The sequence below is a fragment of the Bidens hawaiensis genome, unplaced genomic scaffold, assembly GCF_021521415.1.
Source record: "Bidens hawaiensis isolate Kalapana, Puna unplaced genomic scaffold, B.hawaiensis_p1.1 tig00058808_1, whole genome shotgun sequence".
Taxonomy (NCBI): domain Eukaryota; kingdom Viridiplantae; phylum Streptophyta; class Magnoliopsida; order Asterales; family Asteraceae; genus Bidens; species Bidens hawaiensis.
This window is the reverse complement of record NW_027500583.1, coordinates 4,840-32,090: the sequence shown is the minus strand read 5'-3', so window position 1 is coordinate 32,090 and position 27,251 is coordinate 4,840. Positions and strand designations below refer to the sequence as shown.

At 35.5% G+C, this 27,251-nt stretch overlaps 1 long non-coding RNA gene and 1 pseudogene across 1 annotated transcript; one reads left to right on the top strand and one right to left on the bottom strand.

Annotated features, from left to right (window-relative positions):
- The first annotated feature begins 18,352 nt into the window (after positions 1-18,352).
- On the top strand, positions 18,353-20,135 carry LOC143602385 (uncharacterized). The gene is made up of 2 exons (XR_013147832.1): positions 18,353-18,620; positions 20,024-20,135. It is a non-coding gene; the product is annotated as an uncharacterized LOC143602385 (long non-coding RNA).
- Positions 20,136-23,443: 3,308 nt separating this feature from the next.
- On the bottom strand, positions 23,444-26,494 carry LOC143602384 (putative receptor protein kinase ZmPK1; annotated as a pseudogene).
- Between the last annotated feature and the right edge of the window lie 757 nt (positions 26,495-27,251).

Here is a 27,251-nt window from a genome sequence, read left to right as displayed (position 1 = left end):
CCGAATATGCAGAGACGAGGCGAGAGATTGATCGTTTGGGCTATCGCATGGACAGGCAGTGGGGACCATTTGACCCAGATGCGGGTAACTGATGACTGGCGGCACAGGTAGTTTGGGCATGGGCACGGGCATGGGTTGGTAGTATTTTATGAACTTATTATGTGTGTTTTAAACAATTTACTTTCCGTCGAACTTGTTTGTTTATTTTTATGTTGGTTTGATACTTTTATGGCTGTGGGTGCCAAAGACATTATGTTAGGTACTAATTTGGCCCAATAGGGCAAGGGATGGATGATTCCATACCCAATTTACAGCAGTTTATGCTTGGTTGTTTGTGGATGTTTGCAGTTTTATATTATACAGGTACAAAAACAGGAAAATAGACGAAAAACAGGGGACGCTCTGTCAAAATTTCGTTAACCCGTAGGGAAGTAACTCACCATTTCTACACAAAATACTCAAGTAGAATTTTTATATTTTCATGAATCTTGTCACATTGAGGACAATGTAAGATTCAAGTGTGGGAAGGGGAATTACTTGACCAATTGTTTGTCCAACTAATTATAAAAATTCTCTAAAACAAATATTTTTGCAGCAAATAAAGATTATTCTAAACCTAAAAAGAAAACCAAGAAAATTTTTTGCAAATAACCAATCATTACATAAAAGTGAAAAGGTAAGAAGAAGTTTTGTAATACTGAGAATAAGTTTATGCAAAATATGGCGTTAATACCCAATTCCTCCGTTACTGTGAGACAAACCTCATGCCATATAAATATTTTTTCGAAAGCTTTGAGTAAGTCATATGTTTCGTGAGATTTAAAACTTGTCGAAATTATTCATTTCGAGACCGCACGAAGCGTTGTATAAATAAGAAGGTAATATTTACACAAACCCATTACCAAAACCACAAAACCTAAAAACCCAATCACCTTATCCATTTTCACCGGTAAAATACAACACTGGTCTTTTACCGGCAGACCCTAAAGAATTGGAAATGCATTCTTTCGATTTCAGTTTCCTTTGCAGCATACATTTCACAAAACCTAGGTTGCCTCCAGAACTTAGGGAAAGAATCTTTCTCTTTAGCAATGAGGTGAGGAAAAAGTTGCGCCAAAACAAACAAAGGCCACCATTCTGTGGAATTTCCAAAAACGCAATGAAGAGAAGAGCAAAAAGATATGAACGATGTTTAGGTTGCGGAAATTGGACCCACGAAGGAAGATGTAGAAAAAAATCAAACTCAGTCTCAGCATGAATATACCGAACTAATGAGGGTGGGGGCTATTAGGCTCAAAGCCGAACGATCCATTAGAGTTAGAAGTTATATTCATAACAGGATTGAGGAAGAATTAATCCACATCCTCGATAAAACCGGTCTTGACGATCTAACCTTAAAAGAGTCATTAGGTAAAAAAACGAAGAAGAAATGAGCTAACCAATGAAGACATCTCCAACTCCCGAAAATCAGTTGAAGTTGTATTTACCATCAACCCTTGAAACACCACAAAATACCAATTCCAACTCACACTAAACCGGAACCCCTTTTACCTTCTGATCTATACAACCCTTCAAAAGGTGGAGATTTGAACTTGTTACAAGCTTATTTATCACAGGTTGCATTTTGACTAAGAGTGTTCACATACATACATCGCACGTATGATCAGATATAAAACCGAGTGTGAGTGAACATTGCGAGAACGTGACCTTTTGCATAAACAGAAGCTCATAAAAACAAAAGTTCTCTCTTATTTATCACTAAAGATTGGTTATTTTGTTTCATCTTCTTGGAGCTCGCTTAAGGAATAGCTATAATCTAAATTTGATGTTTTTAGAGAATATTTATAAGACGATTGCTTGAGGACAAGCAATGTTCAAGTGTGGGGATGTTTGATGTACATAGAAATATACATCTTTTCGGCATCAAATAATCTCTAAAAACTGCAATTACTATCTAATAACATAGCATAAAAGGTTACTTATCATAATAAAACTTAATTTCAGGTGAAACCAAACCCCAAACGAAGAAACAAGCAAAAAGATGAAGGAAACTAGAAGAAAACACAAGAAAACAAAGAAACACGCCCCCATGCCTCAAGAAACACGCCCCTATGCTTCTGACACAAGAAAGACAAAATCTGAGAACAAAAGCACGGGGCCGTGCTCAGCATGCTCGGGGCCGTGGACGGAAATGCAGAAAAGACAAAGAAGAATTGAGCACATGTCACAAAAAAACCACGGGGCCGTGCTCAGCATGCACGGGGCCGTGGACGGAAATGCAGAAAAGACAAAGAAGAATTAAGCACATGTCACAAAAAATCACGGGGCTGTGCCTGCTAATCACGGGGCCGTTGCCACCTCACACAAAAGACAAAACAAATCTGGCACATGTCATAAATGTACACGGTGCCGTGCTCATCATGCACGGGGTCGTGCCTCACCATCCAGATTGCCTATAAATAGTGGCTCATGTTGCATTCATCAAGTGTGCCTTGAAAAGAATTCTCTCCGGTTTTCACTTATAAAAACACACACTAACACTCACTTTGAAGATCTAGTGAAGAGTTTGAAGGTTTGGAGGTCATCACCACTAATCATCATCATCAACCATCATTACCATCATTAAGAAGAAGGATTCATCTACATTTGGTTAGATTGTTCCAAGTTTAATCATGTATTTGTTATTATCAATCATCTTAATGTTTATCATCATGCTCATTATGAGCTAAACTCCTTTTACTGTGACATCTGCCCCGATCCGACCCGACCCAGGTACCCGTTTCTCCGATCCGATCTCTTTCTTTTATGATTTAATATTTATTTTTACTTATATTTTACTTTTAGTAATAGTATATATTTTTTCTTCCCGCCTCTCTCTTTTCCTTCCTGCCGTCCCGTCCCTCTTTTTCTTTCCGCCTTCCTTTTTTCTTGTCGCCGTCCCGCCCTTAAGCCTTGAACCTGTCCTTTGTTCCTTCCCGCCTAAGGTTGTCTGCGCAGCTCCACGCGCCAGACTCTTTACAAGGAAGCATGCGTGAAGACCACCTGTTACTGCGATACGCGAGACGAACTGTCCCCGCAGCGCGCTAAGGATTTTAGTTCTTCCCGCGGCGCGCTATGGATACTGTTCTTCCCGCGACGCGCTAAGGAATATAGTTCTTCTCGCGACGCGCTTAGAATTGAAGTTCTTCCCGCGGCGCGCTTAGAAATATAATTCTTCCCGCGACGCGTTAAGGTTGGTTCTGTCTGCCTTCGCGCTCGCGCACTTTTGCCTTCGCGCTCGATGCCTTCTCGCGTTTAACCCTTGAGTCTTTTCTCCTGTTTAATCTAGCCGTTTGCTTTTGTGATGTCTTATCTTCTGTGCTGTTGACCTAACCTGTCTTGTCTGAAAAGTTACTTTCGGCGCAGCATGCGCACCAACCCCATTGGTTGGCAGAAAAAGTGACTGACATTATCTTTTGGAGATCTGCTTTTTCCATGCTTAACCAGTACCTTTATCTGAACCGCCCATGCTTTTACTGTTCCCTGTCAGCTTTTCCCTTGTCCCCTGCAGCTGCCATATCTTTTGATATCTTTTGCTTTTGGAATCTTTTACTTTTTGAGATCTTTTCCCCTTTTCTAGGGATTGTGTTCCCTAGGGTTTCTCTATAAATAATAATATTATTTTCCTAACACATCACACACAAACACTTAATTTAAATCTTCTCCTTGCTCTCGTCCTTGTCCTCTGCCGTCTCCTCTCTTTGCCTCCGTCTTCCTCCCTGTTCTACCCTGCTTTTCCGGTAATACATATTATATAATAATTTACTTATTAATTATGCTAACTTATAATCAAGACATTTAAAACAAATCGTTAAAACAATAATCTTTAATTATAGGTTAACTTTGCTTGTTTGGTTCTTGCTTTACCTATCTTCACATCGTTTATCAAGTGAGTAATCTCGTATCTAATCCCTTTTTATTTTTAATGTTTTGGGATGTTCATGTGTTCATACAAACTTAGAGTCTTAAACTTGTTTATGAACTTTAGTCGCGCAGTATCCCATGTGTTGAGGACGTAGACTTGGCTGTTTATTTGTATGTGTGGATCATTAACCGTCTTGTCGGTCTATTCCGCAGTTCTCATGGTACCATTAGATGAACACGGGAGAACTATCGTTTATGATTTTCTCTTTTGTTTACACATGCACAGTTTGTCTTGTTTGTGAGCTCAATTGTGAGCACTGGCAGTCTATGAACCTTAGAGTTGGTCCCGATCAGATTACACCCCTGTTGAAAACCAGACATACACATGTTGCGCGCAGATTTATTGTTATCTATGTATTAACTATTAAACTTGATTTCTCACCAACACGCAAGTGTTTGACGTTTATTTTAACACATGTTCAGGTTTGCAGTAGCTGTTTTGGAGCTCGAGATAACCTAGGAAGTTCTTTATTTTGGACCTAGATTAAAATGTATCAAGACAAGTTATTGCTGTTCGAATATTATGATTTATAATATATTGATTTATGTTGCTTATTGATATCTCGTGTTTACCTTGCGCGTGCGCGAATGAATGTATTTATTAAATACTGACACCCAATAGTGTCACGAGTAATGAAACAATATGTGGCGCCCCGATGTATAATCCGCCTTTGGTCGGGGTGTTACAGATTGGTATCAGAGCTCGTTGACTTTAGGATAGGTGGTTAGACGTAACGGCCTAGAATACCTAAGAGTCCCTTCTCGCGCATGAGAGAAATCTCATGTTTGCGCGCTTATTGTTAATTACTCGTTATTTATGAATATGCTCGCGCCTACGCAGTATATGATTTTATGTTTTATTCCGCGATATTTCGATTTTTATTGATTTTACTTACATATTCGTTTGTTGGGATTGAAAATCTGAAAAGTCATGGTGATACATGAATAGTTGATTTTCAATTTTCAATTACGATTATGTTCTGAGGTTGGAGACTTGAAAAGTCATGGTGATACATGAATTGTCAACCTCCAATACTCATTTTCTTGTATATTTTATATTGAGGATTGAAAAGTCATGGTGATACATGAATCGTCAATCTCCAATACCCGTTTGCTCGTACATTTTAAATTGAGAATTTGGAAGGTCATGGTGATACATGAATTGTCGATTCTCGATTCGGATTTGTTACCTTTATTAAGTCTGCATTTAAAGTCATTTCTTTTACTTTTAACTTTTGATAGTATCTAACTCTGCGAAACCAAGCTTTATAAAGTTATACTTTGCGATAAAACCAAGATATTAACAAAAATTAAAACTTTTATAGAATGCCTCCACTATCAGCTCGCCATCTTAGGAAGAAAGAAGCAGCGCGCAGGCGATCGCTGCAACGTTCCCAGGAAATGGCCACCGCAATAGCCCAAGCTTTGAGCCAAAACAATACCAACACCTCTGGTTACAACATTAAGTCCTTTAACGCGGGTAACCCTCCAAAGTTCACAGGTCTTGAAGGAGCCACCGTGATGCTCCAATGGCTCGAAAAGATTGAAAACACTTTCCTCCATACCCAATGCCCTCATGACAGACGAACCCTATATGCCTCCAGTGTCCTGGAATCCAGAGCGCTTACATGGTGGAATGGAGTAGCCCATGCGCGTGGCGCAGAAGCTGCTTCCAGCATACTCTGGGAGGAATTTAAGGATCTCTTGACGCGAGAATTCTGCCCTCCCAACGAAGTAAAGCGCCTGGAGGAGGAATTTTGGAACCTGAAGCAATACAGTGGAAAAGCGCGCAAGTACGCGACGCGCTTCCACGAGCTAAGCTTACTGGTCCCTCACCTTGTTACCCCTTCACGCCGAGCAATCGAGAAATTCCTTGGGGGTCTCCCCATGGAAATTCAAGATTCTGTATGGGCCAGAAACCCAGTAACCCTCCCTGACGCTATTGAGTTGGCCGCTGTGCTCAGCGACAACCATGTCAGAGCAGGAACCTTGTTCCTGCGGGGAGCTGAGAAGACCAAACCCACCAAAACTGCCCCTGAACCAACAGAAACCAAACCAGAACCCTCAAACCATAACCAGAAACGTAAGCGCAGACAAGCTTACGCGCTTACCAACCCACCCATAGTCCAGCAACCTGCCTACCAACCTCTAGTATACGCCCCTCAACCACTGTCCGCCTACCCAACACCTCCTGTAGTCCACAACTATGCCTTAACCAATCCAGCACTCCCTGCCCCGCCAACTAAGAAACCTTACACAGGAAACCATCCCTTCTGCCCAACCTGTAGACTCCACCACCCACCTCAAGTCCCATGTCGACAATGTAACCGATGTGGCCGCGCTGGCCACCTTGCAGAAAGCTGTAGAGTCCTTCCCGCCAATCCAATTGCGCCAACACCACCAGTCTACCCGCAGAACCCACAACCAACCTACCAAAACCCACGACCCAGATCGTGCTTTAACTGCGGTGATCCCAGTCATTTCCGGAACGCGTGCCCGAGACTACAAGTTCAGATTACGCAAGCGAATCCGGTGAACCAGATTTCGAACCAAGTGACACGCGGACGAGCTTTTAATATAACCGCGCACCAAGCGCAAGCGAATAATGACGTAGTTAATGGTACATTTTTACTTAACGGAAATTATGCTTCTATACTTTTTGATACTGGCGCCGATCGAAGTTTTATCTCTCGCGCCTTTGAGCAGAAGCTTGCGCGACCGCGCGATAACTTAAAAGAAGATGTTTCAGTTGAATTGGCTAATGGTGAAACTATTTTAATAAACTCTGTGATCAAGGATTGTACGCTTAACCTTAATGAAAACGATTTTCTAATCGACCTCATCCCCATGCCTCTTGGAAGTTTTGATGTTATCATTGGTATGGACTGGCTTTCGAATAATCGCGCCGAAGTTATTTGCGCCAAGAAGTTGATTCGCATACCTCGAGAAAATGGTGATCTTCATATCTACGGCGAAAAACCCTCCCGCGGTCTTAAGCTTATGTCTTGCGCCGAAGCCCAAAAGCTTATGCGGAAGAAGTGTATTGCATTCTTAGCCCATGTGGTCAAACCTGATGAAGAAAAGAAGCTTCGCGATATCCCTGTTGTGCGTGATTTCCCTGAAGTTTTTCCTGATGATCTTCCTGGTATCCCTCCCGCTCGTGAAGTCGAGTTTCGTGTTGATCTTGTCCCTGGTGCTTCCCCCGTAGCTAAATCTCCTTTTCGTCTTGCACCCGCTGAGATGCAAGAATTGGCCAGCCAACTTCAAGAGTTGACTGCTAAAGGATTCATCCGCCCTAGCTCTTCGCCCTGGGGTGCTCCGGTGTTGTTCGTTAAAAAGAAAGATGGATCGTTTCGCATGTGTATCGATTACCGCGAGTTGAACAAACTCACCATTAAGAACCGGTATCCCTTACCGCGCATTGACGACCTCGTTGATCAGCTCCAAGGTGCCTCTTGTTTTTCCAAGATTGATCTCCGCTCTGGCTATCACCAGTTGCGCATCCGCGATGAAGATGTTCCGAAAACTGCTTTTCGAACTCGTTATGGCCATTTTGAATTCTTGGTCATGTCCTTCGGTTTAACCAACGCACCCGCCATTTTCATGGATCTAATGAATCGGGTGTGTAGACCTTTCTTGGACCGTTTTGTGATCGTGTTTATCGATGATGTTCTGGTGTATTCTAAGACCAAGGCCGAGCATGAGCAACATCTTCGGTTGGTGTTGCAGAAGCTTAGAGCTGAGCAACTCTATGCTAAGATTTCCAAGTGTGAATTTTGGTCTGATGAAGTACAGTTTCTTGGTCATGTTGTAAACAAGATGGGTATTCATGTCGACCCATCCAAGATTGAAGCAATCAAGAACTGGTTGACGCCATCTTCTCCTACCGAAATCCGTTCCTTTCTGGGCTTAGCTGGTTATTACCGGCGCTTCATTTCGAACTTCTCGAAGATCGCTTTGCCTTTAACAGCTCTAACGCACAAAGGTAAACCGTATATTTGGGGCTCGAAGCAAGAAGAAGCCTTTCTGACGCTCAAGCGTTTGTTGTGTGAAGCCCCTGTCCTTGCGTTACCTGAGGGTAATGAAGATTTTGTCGTGTATTGTGATGCATCCAACCAAGGTCTCGGTTGTGTTCTTATGCAACGAGGCAAGGTTATCGCTTACGCATCAAGGCAACTTAAGGTTCATGAAAAGAATTATACGACTCACGATCTCGAACTTGGTGCAGTCGTATTTGCCTTGAAGATCTGGAGACACTACCTCTATGGTACTAAGTGTATCCTCTACACTGACCATAAAAGCCTTCAGCATATCTTTGATCAGAAGGAACTTAACATGAGGCAACGCCGATGGAACGAACTCATCAGTGATTACGATTGTGAGATCCGGTATCATCCTGGTAAGGCTAATGTGGTAGCCGATGCGCTCAGCCGAAAACCCTGCCAGCTTAACTGTATCTTGCCGCGCACGCAGCTTCACTTTGCGCCGATTCAGAGCAATCTTGAATCACGCATTCGCGACGCGCAGCGCGCATCCATCAGTAATGGTAATCTTCGCGCCGAGTTAGCGTGTGGCGCGGAAGCGCACTTTGTCCCTAATCTGAGTGGAATTCTCTGCTATCTCAATCGCATCTGGATTCCCTTTGATGAGAATCTTCGCGCTGATATCCTGAGTGAAGCGCATAAATCTCGGTATTCTATTCATCCCGGCGCTGATAAGATGTACAAGGATTTGCGCATTACTTATTGGTGGCCCGGTATGAAAAAGGATATTGCTGTGTTCGTAGCTAAATGCCTGACTTGTTCTAAAGTAAAAGCTGAACACCAACGCCCATCTGGTTTGCTCGAACAACCAGAAATTCCTACATGGAAATGGGAATGTGTAACGATGGACTTTATTACCAAGTTACCTTTGACAGCAAGCAAACATGATAGCATTTGGGTAATAGTGGATCGTTTGACTAAGTCTGCTCACTTTCTGCCCATTCGTGAAAACTACCGTGTTGAGCAACTTGCGCAGCTTTATGTCAAGGAAATTGTCTGCCGCCATGGTACTCCTTTGAGCATCATATCCGATCGCGATGGCCGTTTTATATCTCGCTTTTGGAAATCTCTCCAATCTGCGCTAGGAACTCGCTTGGACATGAGTACGGCATATCATCCTCAGACTGACGGACAGTCTGAGCGAACTATTCAAACTCTTGAGGATATGCTCCGATCTTGTGTTCTTGATTTTGGAGGTAATTGGGATTCGCACCTGCCTTTGATCGAGTTCTCTTATAATAACAGCTATCATTCCAGTATTGGTATGGCCCCATTTGAAGCACTTTACGGTCGTAAGTGCCGCTCCCCGATTTGTTGGAGCGAAGTGGGAGAAACTCAAATCACAGGACCCGAACTTGTTCAAGAGACAACCGATAAAATCGCCAAGATCCGTGATCATCTGCTGATTGCCAGAAGCCGACAGAAGAGTTACGCAGATCGCAGGCGAAAGCCTCTCGAATTTCAAGTTGGTGATCTTGTTCTCCTCAAAGTGTCGCCTTGGAAAGGTGTTGTCCGCTTTGGGAAGAAAGGTAAGCTTGCTCCTCGTTATGTTGGTCCATTCAAGATTCTCGCGCGTGTAGGAAAAGTTGCCTACAGACTTGACCTACCGCCCGCACTCAGTAATGTGCATCCAACGTTCCATGTATCCAATCTCAAGAAATGTTTAGCTGACAAGAACCTTCACATACCACTTGATGAAGTTCAAGTTGATGAATCCATGCATTTCGTTGAGAAGCCTGTTGAGATTTTGGATCGCGAGGTAAAGCAAACCAAGCGCAGTCGTATCCCTATTGTTAAAGTTCGATGGGAGTCCAAGCGCGGAGCCGAGTTTACATGGGAAAGGGAAGATCAAATGAAGATCAAGTACCCGCACCTGTTCTCTGCGCAACCTACTTCGAGATAAATTTCGGGACGAAATTTCTTAAAGTAGGGGAGACTGTGACATCTGCCCCGATCCGACCCGACCCAGGTACCCGTTTCTCCGATCCGATCTCTTTCTTTTATGATTTAATATTTATTTTTACTTATATTTTACTTTTAGTAATAGTATATATTTTTTCTTCCCGCCTCTCTCTTTTCCTTCCCGCCGTCCCGTCCCTCTTTTTCTTTCCGCCTTCCTTTTTTCTTGTCGCCGTCCCGCCCTTAAGCCTTGAACCTGTCCTTTGTTCCTTCCCGCCTAAGGTTGTCTGCGCAGCTCCACGCGCCAGACTCTTTACAAGGAAGCCTGCGTGAAGACCACCTGTTACTGCGATACGCGAGACGAACTGTCCCCGCAGCGCTCTAAGGATTTTAGTTCTTCCCGCGGCGCGCTATGGATACTGTTCTTCCCGCGACGTGCTAAGGAATATAGTTCTTCTCGCGACGCGCTTAGAATTGAAGTTCTTCCCGCGGCGCGCTTAGAAATATAATTCTTCCCGCGACGCGTTAAGGTTGGTTCTGTCTGCCTTCGCGCTCGCGCACTTTTGCCTTCGCGCTCGATGCCTTCTCGCGTTTAACCCTTGAGTCTTTTCTCCTGTTTAATCTAGCCGTTTGCTTTTGTGATGTCTTATCTTCTGTGCTGTTGACCTAACCTGTCTTGTCTGAAAAGTTACTTTCGGCGCAGCATGCGCACCAACCCCATTGGTTGGCAGAAAAAGTGACTGACATTATCTTTTGGAGATCTGCTTTTTCCATGCTTAACCAGTACCTTTATCTGAACCGCCCATGCTTTTACTGTTCCCTGTCAGCTTTTCCCTTGTCCCCTGCAGCTGCCATATCTTTTGATATCTTTTGCTTTTGGAATCTTTTACTTTTTGAGATCTTTTCCCCTTTTCTAGGGATTGTGTTCCCTAGGGTTTCTCTATAAATAATAATATTATTTTCCTAACACATCACACACAAACACTTAATTTAAATCTTCTCCTTGCTCTCGTCCTTGTCCTCTGCCGTCTCCTCTCTTTGCCTCCGTCTTCCTCCCTGTTCTACCCTGCTTTTCCGGTAATATATATTATATAATAATTTACTTATTAATTATGCTAACTTATAATCAAGACATTTAAAACAAATCGTTAAAACAATAATCTTTAATTATAGGTTAACTTTGCTTGTTTGGTTCTTGCTTTACCTATCTTCACATCGTTTATCAAGTGAGTAATCTCGTATCTAATCCCTTTTTATTTTTAATGTTTTGGGATGTTCATGTGTTCATACAAACTTAGAGTCTTAAACTTGTTTATGAACTTTAGTCGCGCAGTATCCCATGTGTTGAGGACGTAGACTTGGCTGTTTATTTGTATGTGTGGATCATTAACCGTCTTGTCGGTCTATTCCGCAGTTCTCATGGTACCATTAGATGAACACGGGAGAACTATCGTTTATGATTTTCTCTTTTGTTTACACATGCACAGTTTGTCTTGTTTGTGAGCTCAATTGTAAGCACTGGCAGTCTATGAACCTTAGAGTTGGTCCCGATCAGATTACACCCCTGTTGAAAACCAGACATACACATGTTGCGCGCAGATTTATTGTTATCTATGTATTAACTATTAAACTTGATTTCTCACCAACACGCAAGTGTTTGACGTTTATTTTAACACATGTTCAGGTTTGCAGTAGCTGTTTTGGAGCTCGAGATAACCTAGGAAGTTCTTTATTTTGGACCTAGATTAAAATGTATCAAGACAAGTTATTGCTGTTCGAATATTATGATTTATAATATATTGATTTATGTTGCTTATTGTTATCTCGTGTTTACCTTGCGCGTGCGCGAATGAATGTATTTATTAAATATTGACACCCAATAGTGTCACGAGTAATGAAACAATATGTGGCGCCCCGATGTATAATCCGCCTTTGGTCGGGGTGTTACATTTACCATCTAAAATCTATGAAGAAGCTTTGTTTTACTTGATAATTAATCAAGACATGTGATGTAGTCTAGTAAAGTACATGGTTATATTACAATTATATTTTGATGTGAAATATTTCACCATCTTAAATCACTAATTCAAAGTTGGTGGTTGTCAATCTTATTGGCAATCGTTCATGATCGATTCATGTTCTTGAAAGATAGAAATACTTTGATACATTATCGAAACATGGATCCTTATATTGTACTTAGAAATGATGAGATATAAGTTATGGTGTATTTTTCTAAACCTTGGTAATCCGAAAATGGCTCTGCTTAGGATATCAAATTAGTTAAAGAAACCATATGTTAACAGAATGTGTAATTATAACCTACTTAAATCAACCAAGGGGAGGTTGTGTGATGAACTACAACCACCCGAAGTTGTTAGAATTGGTATTCGAGAAATTGAAGTCAATCCTAATCTTTCTACTTTACGAAACTACTTGCCAACTTAAATTGACATCATTGAGATGGTATGACATTAGGAAAGGGTGGACTTTAAAATGAGCATATCATATCCTTAGTGCCAAAGATGCTCAATTAAGGTTTAAGGAGCTATCTATCATATATTGCTACGGTAAGTTTATCACATGTCTACATATTAATTATCAATGCTAAAATAGAGTGGATTCTTGATCTTAGATGGTAACCTTCGCATAATTGAACAACTCGTTTAGAATTTCTTGTCTTGGTCACCTATATATTATATATAAGTATTTACATTTCATAAAAAGTTAAAAAAAATTAACCTCAAAATGAATGAAACTTCCGATTAAAGTGAAACAGCGATTTATTATTAGAAACCTTTGTGTCCACGGATCGATACTTGGTTCTTACCAATACTATTCTACATATACGATAGGTACACTTGCTTATTTTTGTGTGTGTTTAGTCTTTGTAGAAATCACTTTTATAAATTTAAAACACGATCTTGTGCAAAAGCAAATCATTCCATCCATCATATTTTATACTACTACACGCGCACACGCATCACGGACGGGTTACACAAAGAGGCTGCATTATTGCAACGACGACAAGTTAAAAAAATGCATGAATATTATGGATATTATATATTTTTTTGTTATGTATTTTTTTTGTATTTCTTTTTTAATTTTAATGTATTTTTATTTAATTAATTTAATGGGTTTTTATTTGTTTACTTTAATTATTAAAAGAAAATATTAAAAAATGGTGACGTGGCACTAGAGGGGCTACAACACAATTACACCCTAAAAACAAATTACTACCCTTGGCTGACTAGGCGCCACGTGTCACAATTCGTCAAATTTGTAGCACATCCACTACACATAGCCTTAGTGGGGTGTAACCAATTTTTATTTTCAATAAATTTTTGTTTTCAATCTATCGGTTTTAAAGTTACAACGAAACAACAATATTAAAATTGAAACGAAACAACATAAACAAAACAAAATTATATAATAATATTAAATACATAACAAAGAGTTCGAAAAAAAGAAACAAAATACAAAAAACAAATATAAACTGCAACATCACCCGCGTCGTCGTCTCATCAGCGTGTGGTGGGCTTATCTCCAACATCATCGTCGTCGTTCTTCTACCATCGTAACATTTCGGATTTTTCGTATTTGTATCGTTTATGTTTACTCGACTCGAGAATGTAATTCGAAACTTTCTTATTAATAAAAAACTTGTATTTATGAGTATTTAATTTTGTTTAATTCATTTATATCCTCGTATATTCAAACTCGTCAAACAATTATATTTAAATATATGAATTACTTCAATAAGATCAGTAGCTTAAACAAGTTTGAGAATTTTATTAATTAAAGTCCCAAACTCGAGTTTAATCAATGTAAATCCACTCGATCTTGGTATTAAACCAAGTTTGGTTCCAACACACCATAAACTTAGAAATTTAAATACTATAAAATGAAATATAAGTTAAAAATGTTAGGAAATATTTTTGGTGATTTGAAAAGTGACTAGCTCGTTAAAACAAGATGTTCGACTTTTACTCTGTTTTATCCGAAACTTGGTTTAAAATAAAAAATATTTAAAAAGTATTTTTTTAAAAGATTATTAATAAAAAACAAAAACAAACAAAAGAAAAGAAATAAAAGAAAAAACAACAAAAAGACAAAAAAAACAATATAGAATAATAAAAAAAAGACAACAAAAGGAAAAAAACACATTTTTCCAAAACATTTCACCAATATGTCATGAATTATCCAATCCATAGCTGATTGGGTGGGTGTTTTGAAAACACCACATGATACATGTAGCAAGCCCTTAAAATTTTGAGTTAAACATGCACATGGTCTTTATGGTATGATTATTTTATGCTACGCATCTTGTGTATAACTTTCATTTATTGAATTTGGCCTGTAATATTATAAATTATAAAGGCTAGATTTCAAAAGTTGAGTTAACACGAGCCAAAACATCTACATCAACAAATGAAACTATGTTTATAGCAATTATATTTCAAAAGCTTAGATAACTCATAAATGTGTCAACAAAAATGGATTGCATTAGCACATCTAAAAAGCGATACCCCGAAACGGTCATGTTGAACGTAGGTTGTTATGTATATTTTTATTTTGTAACCAACTCGGGTGTTGTTTTTAATATTTTGTAGTTTTAAAATTGAAAGAATAAATAAATAACTATACAAGTCAAATAGACCCTATATGAGTCATATAGCCCTATACGAGCCGTATAGGGGCTATACGATACAAAGGAATAAAACCTGACACTTCTGCTTGAAAATGACTTGACCATGCACCTATATGAGTCGTATAGAGCCTAAACGACTTGTATAGGCTAGCCTGGTGTATGAATAACCAACATGGTGTATGTATAACCCAAGCCTAAAAAAATGTTGTTCCTAAACCGCCCCGTGCTAGAGATTATAACATGAAATTAATTTTTTTTTCAAATTGTACAAAACCCATGATTCAGTTTAACTAGTCTATTATAAAAAAATTGACTATAAAAAAATACTCTTTTGCACTCATAAACTTAAAAAATTCCGATGATCGATCCTTATTTTGTTAGCTACTTTGTTGCTTTTTCACGCATCTTTGTTGACTACTAAAAGGCTACTTATAATAGTAGGGTGATAAAATAAAAAGAAAGACAAAAATAATAAGTGTGAAAAGGATTTCTAACAACACAAAAACCCATTAAAAAAATTCAAAAAAATTAATAAAAGTCATAACTAAAAATATAAACAAAAAAAAGAAGCAATTTTAAAAACTAAAATGTTTCCGCCATCATTCTCATTCAAATAAATAAATAAATAAATTTGACGAAAAGACATGATGCCGATATCAAAGACACAATGACGAAAATGAACAAAAGACACAATTATAACTAAAAAAGACACAACAGATTGAAAAATATAACACAATGCGAAACAAAATATAACACAATGTTAAGTAATATACTCACCATTGTGTCTTTTTTTAGAACAAGAAAAACAATGGAAACATTTTGTTGTTTTTGTTTTTTTTTTATTTTGAGTTATGTTTTTTTTAAGAGTTTTTTGTGTCAACAAATCATTCTCATCTTTCTTATTTTTGTTTATGTTTGTAAAATAACTTGACCCTATAATAGTAATAATGATGATATAAATAATATTAGTAACAATAATATTATTTGTATTCCATATTTATTAGTATTTATCAATTATTAGTTTGTATTTATTATTTATTTGTATTATTAGCTCAAATGTCCTAAAGTGAGGGATTAGAAAGCCTTATGTAGTGCCATATAGGAAAGAGAGGTGTTAGGAGATGCCATGTGACATTAAGGGTTTTTTACATAAGAATCTAAGATGTAAGATTAGTATACCGTCAATGTCAAATTTAAGGGAATAAAAGGTTGCATTTTATTGTATGTAATTAAGGTTGCATATATATATATATATATATGGGAGAGATATTTTGAGAACCTTGATAAGTTGTAAGAATTTTAAAAACTTAATATGGACCACACATTTAATTAAATGAGTATGAAATATGTGGCTGGGATTAAATCTGATTAAAAACTTAATCAGGAGAGAGAATAAGTATTTTTTATGATTACATAAGTTTGAATGTTAGTTACACATATGTAATAAGTCGACTCTGTGTATAAAAAAATATTGTATTTTTTTGTACATTACTTGCACTTACGTATTACACATGTATAAAAAAATCAAAAAAAAATTTTGTTACGTTGAGTTCTTTCGAGTTCTTAAAACTCAAAGCGGTTCTCAAAAGAAATCAATCATATATATATATATATATATATATATATATGATTGGAATCATGAGAGAACTATTTTGAAATTGAGAACTATTTTGGACCACAAAAAACCCAAAAATAAAAAATAACATGTAACAAAAAAAACGAAAAAATAAAAAGTAAAAAAACCAAAATTCTTATTTATTATCCCGGTTTCATAAAAAAACGTCTAGGTTTAGCTAAATTATACATATATGTATAATATGTACATATATGTATATACACGTTTTTTAATACACATATGTACAATTTAAGGTAAATGACAATGTACATATGTGTATATTACGTAGCTAGAAATTAAATGAAATTATACATATGTGTATAATACGAAGTGTTTTTTTTATGAAACCGGAATGAAATATAAGAATTTTGGTTTTTTTTTACTTTTTAATTTTTTTTTTTGTTTTATACTTTTTTTAAATATTTTTCTAAAGGCTTTATTTAGTGGTCAAAAATTGTTCTCAAAGTTCTGAATTTGCAAGTGGTTCTCTTATAATCCTTACTATATATATATATAACCGCTTTGAGTTTTAAAAATTCGAAAGAACTCAACGTAACAATTTTTTTTTTTTTGGATTTTTTACACATGTGTAATACGTAAATGTAAGTAATGTATAAAAAATTAAAGTATATTTTTACACACCGAATCGACTTATTACACATGTGTAACTAACATTTAAACATGTGTAATAATCAAAAATACTTATTCTCTCTCCTGATTAATTTTTTAATCAGATTTATTCTCAGCCACATATTTCATACTCATGTAATTAAATATGAGATCCATATTGAGTTATTAAAGTTCTTACAACTCATCAAGGTTCTCAAAATATCCCTCCCCTATATATATATATATCTGAACAGGATCATAAGAGAACTTTTTTGTAATTGAGAACTATGAGAACCATTTTGAACCATAAAAAACCAAAAAATAAAAAAATCATAAAATAAAAAAAACACAAAAATGAAAAAAGTAAAAAAAACCAAAATTCTTATTTTAACATCCCGGTTTCATAAAAAAACCCCGGTTTAGCTAAATTATACACACATATGTATAATATATACATATATGTATATTTACATGTTTTTTTTGTACACATGTTTATAATTTAAGATAAATGATATTGTACATATGTGTATATTACGTAACAAAAGATTATATAAAATTATACATGTGTATAATAAGACGTTTTTTTTATTATTTTTATTTATGTACTATTATTTTTAATGAAACCGGAATGAAATATAAGAATTTTTGTTTTTTTAGTTTTTAAAAAGTTTTATTATTTTTTGTTTTATGATTTTTTTAAATATTTTTTTAAAGGTGTTTTTAGTGGTTTAAAATGATTCTCAAAGTTCTCAATTTGCAAAGGGTTCTCTTAAGATCCTTACCTATATATATATATATATATATATATATATATATATATATATATATATATAGGGAGAGGATCATGAGAGAACTAGAGAACTAATAATGAAATATTTTTAATTTAATTAAAAAAAATATTTTTCAAATTTTTTTTCTTTCATCCTTCTTATATGTTGTTTTTCTTCACCACAAAAAATATAAAAATAAATTAACGAGTAATGCATATATGCAATACACCGACTTTTTTTATAATGCATATGTGCAATAGTGTGCATTTTGATATTTGAAATAGTGTTGAATAGCATATATATAATTGTTTGTATTGTATATTTGCAATAGTGTTATATTATATACAAAAATTAAAAAAAATCGATATAGTGCATATGTGCATTACTGTTGTATTACATATATGCATTAATGTATTTTGCATACAATTATTAGTGTTGTATTTGCATATATTCAATAGTGTGTATTAGATAATGTATTTGTGTTGTATTATATGCAATAAAACACTATTTTATATATAAAATACACATTAATGCACATACGCATTACATCGACTGTTTTTTTTTATTTTTTTAGGAACAATATCATCTTATTAAAAGGAGGAAAGAAAAAAAATCACAAAATAATTTTTTAAAAATAGTTAAAAAGAATTCTTTACTAGTTCTCTAGTTCTCTCTTTAAGAGGAGTTCTCTCTAGATCTCATATATATATATATATATATATATATATATATATATATATATATATATATATATATATATATATATATATATATATAGGGATGGGATCTAGAGAGAACTCCTACAAATGAGAGAACTAGAGAATTCCTTCATAACTATTGATTTTACTTAATCAATGGGTGAAAATAAAGAAAGGGAAAAATAAAAGAAGAAAGACATGAGTTTTAAAGAAAACGGTAAATTAGGAATACAAAATATATGTACACATTTTGGCTCACCATATCTCTCTCGTACACCGTCGCCCCCAACCTAACCTAGGGTTTCATGCTATATTCTTGCTAAAGTCGTCTGATTCATTGCGAAATCGGTCAATTACACTAAAGAACACCATCAGGTAATCGTTTGTAGAAGTTATTATCACGTATTTAATTTTAATATCGTTCGTATTACAATGAATCGGCCAAAATAGTAGCTGATTATATATTTTTTGTGTTTTATATTTGTAATTTGAGTAACAATATAACGATGTCATCTCGTATCTGTTTGATTGCACATATGTAGTACACGAATCATAGGTGTATTATACATAATCGGCTCAATATACAGTGTTATTGTGTGTTTTCTTTGTAAATCAAACATTGCGTTTATATCAGTTCACATATGCAATATGCTCCGTTGATATCAGTTCACATATGCAATATGCTCTGTTTTTGTGTGTTTTTTAAATCGAACAATAATGTATTGATATAAGTTAATATTTGTTAGAATGCATATACATAGTGCATGATTCATGTGTTTGATTGAATATTTTTTAGACATGTTTGTCAAAACACAACAATGTTACCTTATACGAGCATATCTGTATACAATGCATAGGTATATTATATTATAATATGGTTATCTTGATGCAAAAACATGTTTTGTGTTTATTGCAAGTATGTAGTGCTTGTTTGTTTTTAATTGAATAATAGTATATTGATATCAGATCGCATTTTGAATGTCCTGTTAAACATCGGCATACGTAATACATGAATCACATGTTCAAATATATATTTCTATTTTAGGTTTGTCGAACATATAATTGTTTATGTTATGGAGCATATCTCATCGATTAGGAGTACATAATCGACCAAAACATAGGCTAGCACGATAGGCTCTGTTTTTGTCTAATCGAATAAGAATACAATGTCGATTAACATTAATTTATACAAAATAAAATATATGAAGGATGATCTGTTCTTGTAATTGACATGATTTGCGAAGGATCAAATATATGGTGATGTCATAATACATGTTTATGTAGCGTTGTTATATTGCAGATATGCAATACTGCATATTTTTAGTTATATTGCATATATGTAGTGTTAACCATGGTAATGTTAATGTAACTTTATATGTTTAGTTATAATGCATACGCATAAATGAACTTGTTTTAGTTATATTGCATAGTTGATTGTTCAGCTTCGGTGCTTAATTGATCAATATAGGCTTTAGTTAGCGTTTGATTCGTTATGCCCTCCAACTGTTTGATGAAATGTCTAAATGAACTCATTTTGGTAATCACATGCTTACTCGATTATTGTTGCAAAATCATTGTTCAAAGACTTTAAGATACTTATAATTCATGGTAAAAACATCTTGAATAAATATGACTATTGTTATATTTGTACATTTCAGTTGTTGCTACTTGAATCACAACCCACTGCCATGTTAATTTTTGTTCATGATTGTTACAACTATGTTATGGTACATTAGTTGTATATTGTTTTATATTATGACATTTCATATATAATATAGACACGAAAATAAGAGGGCAAAAAAGAAGCAAAGGTGAAACATGGGATGTTATTGAAAAATGAAAAAGAGGTTGATTCGGAAATCCAAAGTGAAAATAACAGTTTTAATGGTATGCTTTAAATATTTTATTGCAACTAATGCATTTAGTATTGTGATTAAATATGTTTTTATCCATGACCTTACATATATTTCACATACATGAATATCATGAGCATGTCAAAAAGGTCACGAAAAGCAAAACAAAGGAAACTGGTGAATAAGGAATGCATGCTTGAGGAACTTGAGGAGGAAAATGACTTATTTTATTACAATGCTCATATATTACATATATGCTCATGTATTACATATACGCCGAACATATGTGCAGGCTGATTTATTACAATTTATGTACTACATAAATGACATATTTTAATACATGGTTTAGTTATATTGCATATATATAGTGCCGAAAATAGTAATGTTAGTGGATATATGTAGTGTATCTTAAAGTTGTGATGATAGTGTATTTTTAGTGCATCTATGTCTTTTTAAATCACTTTCACTTGTTCTATTCACATGTATTGATTAGTAATGCATATATGTATTGTATTTGAAAGTTCTGATGATGATGTTAATGTGACATTTGCATAGGTATATGCATGTATATAATATTTTCACTATATATTTAAAAACACTATTATATGTTTGTACTAATTGCATTATGTATATGTGGTAATGTTGTTTTACATATATACAGTACTATTGTATTACATATATGTAGTACTATAGTATTTCATATATGCATCACATTCATATTACATAGAAACATTAATGGTTCACTTTATTTTATAAACAAGTGATGAAGATTTGAATAAGGGATGGTGGCTTGTTCATACTCAAATCATTGTCTCAATTCAAGCTTATATATTTGTATTGCATATGTTTGATGTATAATTACTTACATTTTATAAGCATTGCATCTTTTTACTTCATAATTAGTTTATATCGTATACAGTTTATCGGACAATATAGTTTTGAAATTATTATCAACTCATAGGATTCAAAACTGAATATGTTAAAAATACCATAAGGACGAACGCATTCATAACCCAATGTACTTTGACTATTTCTTGTTTTTCTCATCATGTTAATATGCTTTCTTTAACACCTGGTTTATGTGTACGTTCGTTACTCGATGGTGTATAGTTTGCAATGTTGTGTAGTATTCCGCCTAAAGGGATGATGGTAATGATCAGTCTGCGTATATGGGGACAAAATAATACCGCTATAAAGTTCAAATAGCAACCGACATACCACATATCAATAGTATTATAAAAGATCATCTCCAAAACTGCATAATATAATGTTAGAATACCAACAAACTGCATACCAGTATTGCCTCTTAGTGTTACATATACGTATTAATAACAACATTACAAAATTATAATATTCGGTATTACACATCAGCTATTTCTTTTTATTATTACAAATATGTAATACCAGCAGTATTACATATACGTAATGCTATAAACATATATGTAATGCTGAAATACTACACATGTGACATACTCGGTATTAGTTCGACAAATCTTGTCCATTTACCTAATCCACTTATCTAATACAAGTATTAATGCGCATACGTAATACATGTATTGTACGTTGTAAAACCCATATCTAATGGTTAGGTCAAACCAAACACTATGTTTTCCTTATTTCCATACCAACTTATAATTAACAATTATTGTCTCCTAACAATGTCATAACATACAATTAATCAATCAAACAATTCAATCATTACAGGAAACAAACAGATTATCAATCAATTTGTTGATTAAAACACAAAAAAAAAAAAGACTACGTATTCGAATTGAAATACACCATATAAAACTTGCAATTTAGAGAATTAGAAGTAGAAAGAGGAACTCTAATGCTTATTGCCCATTGTTAGGAAGGATCGATCTTCGATTTTCATTCTAATAAAAGGTAATCGATCTTCAGAATCATCGTCTTTTTTCTTACAGGTGTATCAATGGCAGCAAACAGGAATCGATCTTTAATATACTCAAAAATTAGGGTTCTAAATCATTGATATGTCTCGATTGTAAGTATTGTTTTGATAATTATGGTTCATAGACCAATACAGTGGTTTATGGTGATTTAATTGCAAAAAGGGTGAGTGTGGGTACACTTAAGACATATTAGGAAGCATTTTTACAATTATATCCCTCTACTTAGGAGTTCTCTAGTTCTCTCCCTAATAATGAGTTCTCTCTTGATCCTTTCCCTATATATATACATATATATATATATATATATATATATATATATATATATATCATAATTATCTTAATTTTACATTTGTTTTTATACAAAAGAAAGAAAATCATGTTTTGAAAGGCTTGTTGATTATGAGTTTTGATAATGCAAATCCTGTATACGTTGAACCAATATTGTTGGATGGAAATCACACATTAGTTTGGATGGCAAACCGAGACAAACCTGCCCACAGTAGATTTAACTTTTACTACCTTAGACTATGGTGAGGTCCTTCGAAGAGACTTAACACTTGATGTTGATGTTCAATAATAGAGTTTACTCATTTAAACATTGAATCTGGAGTGTTTAATGGCAAGAAATTTCAACACCATGTACATTTTTATGGGATTTGTGGTCCAAACAGCCTTTGTATCAAGAAGGATATGCACTTGCATGCATAAATTACAAGAGAAAGAACCACTCAGACTTTCTTTTGGGTGTGAACCTTTACATGATCTTTCTAGACATCAAGATAACTATGACTTCATAGGCTCTCTCATGTGGAATTTTATGGATTTGATTATATATAGAAATATTCAGTTGCCGTTTGTGCAAGCATGCATGCTTTAATAACTCCAACTGTAAAGCAATCCAATTCTCATTTGATGTTATATTATTAAGACTTTGTTGTTCAATGGCTACAACAAGGGTACTAGTTTCAACACTTATCTTAAGCTACCCAAAACTGATGTGTTATCATACACTCAGTATGTGCTAACGAGTTAGACTTGGATTGCTCAAGTACTATAATTTTGCTAAAGCAAACATATGAGAAAAAGAGTTCAAAAGGGTCCCTGAAGTTCATGTTGTGGTTTGGCATCATCCTTGGTGTAATTGAAGCTACGTCCTTGTCCTATGTGTTATTCTATTATATCACCAAACAACCCTCAGGTACAACAACGCAGACCTAGCAATTAATCGCTACTAGATTTAAAAGGTTTACACACGCTAAGATAATTATGGCATCTAATAACTTCAGAGAAGAGATTTATTATATAACACAAAAGAAATGGAATTTCAACCTGGTGACCCTATTTAAAACATGAAATTACATATTTTTCAAACTAGTTTCCAACTTATTCTAGACTCCATTAACTTTAACCATATGAGCGAAATGTGGTTGCCACTAATCATCATCTCTCTCAAGGTGCAGAAGCGTCTTCACAACATCGCTCATGGTTGGTCTAGCGTCTTTATCTTCTTTAACACATTGCATAGCCACTTTAAGAAGATTACTTACTTGATCCTTCTCGTATTTACCTCTTATTGAAGGATTCAGTATCTCCATAATTTGTGTCTCTTCGAAACACTCGCTAGCCTCGTGGACCTTCTCTCTTACCCAACTTACAAGCCTCTTTTGTTCCAACCTTTCGTTATCATCAGTTGGTTGATCATATGTGGGACTCCGTCCTGTTATCATCTCTAGCACCACCATCCCGTAACTATAAACATCCACCTTAGAAGTAATTGGAAGATTAAACACCCATTCTGGAGCCATATAACCTCTAGTCCCTCTTATCCTCGAAAAGATAGAATTTTCAGTTGCGTCTTGGTCGAATAGCTTGGACAAACCAAAATCAGCCACCTTTGGATTGTAATCTGCATCCAACAATATGTTTTGTGGTTTAACATCACAATGCAAAACCTACTCCAAGCATTCTTCGTGTAGATAAGCTAGCCCTTTCGCTACGCCTGATGCGATTTCATACATATTCTTCCAATCAAGTTGGTTACTACCTAAGTTCCTTGCTAATGAGCCTTTCTCCATATACTCATACACCAAGATCCTATGTTTTCCCTCAACACAATAACCATATGTTTCTATCAAGTTCTTGTGATTTATCCTCCCAATTGTGCTCATCTCTGCTAGAAACTCAGCTTCTCCTTGGATAGCCTCGTGAAGTTGCTTAATTGCTACGACTCGATTGTCTGGAAGTATGCCTTTGTACACAACGCCGCCACCACCTCTTCCAATCTCTTCTCTGAAATTATTAGATGCCTTAGCTAACTCTGCATATGTAAACCTTTTGAATCCAGTTGCAATTGCTAGGTAGGTTTGGGTTGTTGTACCGGAGGGTTGTTTAGTGATATAATAGAATAATACAAAGGAAGTAACTTCGATTATCCCGAGGGTAACACTGAACCACAACATGAACTTTAGCGACCCATTTGCATTCTTGTTTTCATATGTTCGCTTTAGCTGAATTATAGAACTCGGGCAATCCAAGACGGACTCATTAGCAACCCTTTGATTATATGTTAATACTTCTTTTTTAGGTAGCTTAAGATAAGTATTGTAACGAGTACCCTTGTAGTAGCCATTGAACAATAGTGTCTTGATATAACATTGAAACAAGCCTGTCCCTTCTTCAAAGGTGAATTGGAAGGCTTTACAATTGGAGTTAGTCAAGCATGCCGTCTTGCACTCATCCAAAGTGGAGTTAGGAATATATTTAGAATCAAATCCATAAAATTCCACATAAGGGAGAGTTATGAAGTCATAATTCTCATGATGTCCGAAAAGATCATGTATAGGTTCACACCCAAAAGACAAGTCGGAGTGGTTCTTGCTCTTGTATCCATGCATGCAAGTGCACCTCCTTCTTAAATCAGAGTTGTATGTACAAAGGCTATTTGGACCACAAATCCCATGAATTTTACATGGTGCTGAAAATGCTTGCCATGAAACACTCCACCTTCTATTTTTAAGTGCGTAAATTCTAATATTGCCATCAACATCAAGTGTGAATCTTCTTTGAATGGCATCACCATAGTCCGTTGTATTAAAATAAAGATTATCTGAGGATCGGAAAGACCCTTTGGAATCAAGAAAAGCCAATCTACTATTGTTATAAGTAGACCTTCCTACATCCCATGGCACTAAATATGATCTAGGCCAGTAAACGCTGGTAACTTCATTGTTACTGTAAAGAATGTGGAGTACATTGTCATTGTCAAAGTAGAACTTGTAGTATCCAGAAGAAAAATTTGTCGAACTTCTTGAAGATATGAGGGCGGTATCTTTGGTGAAAAGCTGATTAGCAAGGATAGTGTCGGTTGGAAAACTAAAGCTTTGCCAAAGATATGAGTTCTTATCTAACTGGATAAGAACAAGGTTACCCGAGTCAAGGAGTTGAAGTTGCAAAGGCATATTAGATTGAGTGTTGGAAGTCCAAATTCTTTGGCCAACGTCTGTTAGAACAAGGTTTCCTTCTTTGGACAAAGAAAACCTAGAGCGTTTTCCATTGATTGGTTCGTCTCGGTTTGCCATCCAAACCAACGTGTAATTTCCATCCAACATGGACTCGGAAAACCATATTGCAAAGCAAAAAGCATTTTGGCCAATCTTGTGAAATCCGGCTGTGAAAAGACGATTTGGTGAAACCATATGATCGTTCTTTTCAACTAAGAGCGATGAGCCTTGAGTTAATACACTTGGTGAAGAAGAAGAAAAGGCAACATGTGGATAATAGAGGGTTATTAAAGATAGGAGGAATACGAAAGGCAAATGCATGATGGATTGAAGATCATACAATGTGAGTGAATAAACATATATCTACTTCATGTGTATATATTAGAAGTTGTGGTTGAAATATTCTCACGTCGTATCGTATCGTGCTCGACATTCAATTCAAAGTTGTTTAGCTAGTGACGTACGTTTGCCATACAATAATGCCATAAATTTGTATGTGGAAAGAAGCATATACAGTTAGTGTCAACTTGGATTCTATTCTAGATTGTTTTCGGCGTAAATTGCAAGTTGGTATGCATGTTTTATATATAATCGTTTGATATTTCCTTCCAAATCCTAGTATCACCTAAACAAGTCAAAATAAGCATCCTAAAAATCTACATAAGTAGTCTCACGGTCAATGCTCACACCGTCCAATGGTCCCTGATCTTGGCCTAAAATTATTTTAGTGATGCGTGTATTTTGATTGTTTTTTTAAAGAAGAATAATCATGTGGTTAACCTTTTAAGTCATTTTGGTCTCATGAAGAATTGACGGTGACAAGTCTTTTTGGTCTTCTAGGGTATCATTTAGAATAATATTAATAGTAATGTCATATCTATGACAGTTTTGATTTGTCTTCTATTCTAGTAGAAAAACAAATTATTCAAATTTATGGTCACTTTCCTAAGGTTAATTTCCATTAATGGCAACAATGGACCATAATACTAGCTAGATTCACGCACGATCTATGTTCATCTAATATTAAAGAAGACGGAAAAATTTTATCGTACTTAATCTTTATCCGTCATTAAGTCAATAAGAACGACGTAAAAATCACGGTACTAAAGTTTTCTCATTGATCAAGCCCGGCCTTCATTGTTGATTGCTCAACTTTCAAGTTATTTCGAATGTTAGTCGACGTTGACATTTGAATGTTGCCCTTCCCATTATTTATGTGATTCAACGTTCTCAAATTTCATATAAACACCTTAAATGTTTTTAAAAAAAAAACTCATCCACCTTCATTTATGTAATTTCTGTTCTTTTTTTTCTTGTTTAGCGTATCAAAGAATTGGATAAAGTTTTGTCTTTACAAAGTGCAAGTTCGAGTCTTATGAATCCATGATAGTTACAAAAGAGTATAACTTAATAAGTTAGGGAGTGTGTAAGTTGTCATTAAAATTATCTTTACTTACGTGTTATAAATATTATATATGTATAAAGTGAGCACGTATTTAAACTTTTTATAGCTTATTGTCACGGACAAAATATTTGAAGATCGAGATGCTTGATTTGTGTTGTAACACTTGGGTTTGTTGGCTCGTCCCGGACTTCATCGGGCACGACCTCAGCTGGAAAGAAGGCGTACATGCCTAGTCGTGCTTGCACGACGAACGCATCGCTGGTTGCGAGCTGTTGCCGCTCGCCTGATCCAAGGCGGGACGAAACCAGCAGACCCTGATCATGAGCGGACCGATT